The 2,463-nt window shown below is 35.7% G+C and overlaps 1 protein-coding gene across 3 annotated transcripts in view; it reads right to left on the bottom strand.

The window, feature by feature from the left end:
- The window catches only part of LOC111614488 (glutamate receptor ionotropic, delta-2-like), a 31,004-nt gene extending 28,557 nt beyond the window's left edge, over window positions 1-2,447 (bottom strand). For all 3 annotated transcript variants that reach the window (XM_023355863.1, XM_023355866.1, XM_023355865.1), the window contains exon 1: window positions 2,409-2,447. The gene's annotated coding sequence lies outside the window, so the exon portion shown is untranslated. The remainder of the gene's footprint in view (window positions 1-2,408) is intronic.
- Window positions 2,448-2,463: the final 16 nt, after the last annotated feature.

Raw genomic sequence — 2,463 nt, 5'->3', positions numbered from 1 at the left:
CCCTCACCCCCCCGCGTTGGAATTTCGAAAAATCCTTTCTTAGTGTGCGTTTCCATGACGTACCCTAACTGTGTACCAAATTTCACCTCTTTAGGTTAAGCGGTTTGCTCTGGGCGATGATGAATCAGTGAATGAATGAGTGAGTCAGTCAGGACAAGCAATTTTATATATTTAGATATAGGCACGTAAACAAACTATGCATAGAACTAGTACATTTTGAAGGAAAATATTACATTTTTTTAAGGCGCTTCAGTACGTTTTGAAATTTTATTGCGGCAACACTCATTACAATATTAATATACAGTCGACCCCCTATAACGTGCATTCCTATAACGACAATTCCTATAACGTAGCGAAAAAATTGTAGCAACATTCGTATAAAGTACCGCCTATGACGTCGTTTCGCGACAAAATTGATAGAATCTGGACCAATAGTGGATGAGCAGCGGAACTACTTTCCTTTGTCCCTGCGCCACGCTACAGAGCGGCTAAATTGAGTTTGCTATCGTCTGTACAGTATTATATATAAATTATATATAAATTAGGTACTGTACATATAATTATATATTAATTATATATAAATTAGGTACTGTATATATAATTATATATTAACTTAATTTATTGTAACTTTATTATAATTATATATATGCTTTCTGCCACCTGGCAACACGCTACGGAGATTTTAGGCTAGTAAGTTGAGTTTATTATCGTCTGTACAGTATGTAAATTAGGTACCATTAGTCTAATACAGCACCAATTTTATACTTTTCGTGTGAATGAAACACTTCTTATTCAACGGCCATAAAAATTATTTATATTAATGATGTCTCCAAAGGTCAAGTTATTTTTATGCGAAAAATTCGTTATTAGAAATCGCGGCCGCCGTTTCATGTGCTGTTCCGCGACGAAAACCAGCTTTAAGCAACGGCGTAGTCGAATGGTACACACTCGTTAACACCAACTGATTTTTTGTTAGCCACTCTTTTGTATACTTTATATTTAACCCTTCTTTACATTTTACTTGGTGCCTTTACTTTTTTCTGAATACCATCTTCCATCTAAAATAAAGCATGTACCCTTCCATGAATCTAACATCGTGTTTCAATGCTCTTATTGAGTTTATAGTACAACATAATCCAGGGTTATCTGCGTATATGGAGGACTTAAATAAGCTAGCGGATTTAATGTTTTACCAATCCTTTTTTGCGTTCAATGGGATAGTGTAGAAACAAAGGAAAGGCGTCCCAAAGGGTAGACCCATGTCGGGACTCTTGTGCGAATTGGTGGTGCGTCAACTCGAAAATGAGGTCATAGGAAAATTCATGGAGGACATTATATTATACAAAAGATATGTAGATAACGTGCTAATAATTTGGAAGGATGAACGAAGAATTGAAGAATTTTTAATTATGATAAATAGCAGTAATCATGGGTTAAAACTAAAACTGGAACAGAAAAGCCATGCGCAGATCCATTTTTTGGACATTGACATAAAGTTTAAGCAAGGATATGTACAAACGGCGGTGTATTTAAAACCCACACATGCTCCTCTATATATTCCGGCATGGTCTAATGATCCGTTCAGATACAAGATGTCATCGTTTAAGGCGATTATAAAAAGAGCATTCTCATATCGCACCAACATACAGGATCGACTTAACGAGATTAACAGAATCAAGAAGGTTGCGAAAAGTTTAGGATACAAAACGTCTACAATTAACGGATTGGTCAAGGGTTACAAACAAGGGGCAAGCAAACGGGATGGTAGAAAAATAGATTTAATAAATTTACATATAACAAGAATTTAGATTTGTGGATGGCAAATCCTGCGCAAAGAAATATTAGGGCCTTGAAGAGGGCGTGGGTAATTATATGAAAATAGGCTAACTTTCATAGGTTTAAGGATAAGGCTAATATTATAATTAAAACTGATAACTTCATATCTATCCACCTCTTAGCAACTAATTCACTTNAAATTTGCTTGATAATTCAACTACGCTTGTTGGAGAACAATAAAAACACTACACTCAACAAGCCACCAATAAAACTCAACTGCCTAACCTATAACCAAAGTTTCCTTTTAATTTATTTTTAAAAAAAAGCGCTTGACAAACTTGCCCCGTATGCCGAACTTGCCCCGGTCTCTTTTATATTACAGTAGATCCCTCTATAACGCTTAGATACGTTCCACGCTAACCGAAAAGTACGTTGTAGGAACGATTAAATACATGAGCCAATCGCAGCCTGATAGGTGGGAACTTTACAGACTAAGGCTGTTTGAAAGGTTTTCTTCTATAAAATTAACCGATTCTAGACTAATTCCACTCAACATTTCCAAAATACGTATAATTTTTTGGGAATAATCTGTATAAACTATGCTATAAACAAAAAATTGTAGGATTACTTACCGAGTGTGTACCGTTCGACTACGCCGTTGCTTAAAGCTGGTTTTCATCGCGGAAC

This window comes from Centruroides sculpturatus, unplaced genomic scaffold, assembly GCF_000671375.1.
Source record: "Centruroides sculpturatus isolate CEXI.00-Female unplaced genomic scaffold, Cexi_2.0 scaffold1574, whole genome shotgun sequence".
In the NCBI taxonomy this organism is placed as follows: Eukaryota; Metazoa; Arthropoda; class Arachnida; order Scorpiones; family Buthidae; genus Centruroides; species Centruroides sculpturatus.
Note: the sequence above shows the minus strand (reverse complement) of the source record. Positions and strands in the feature narration are given on the sequence as shown.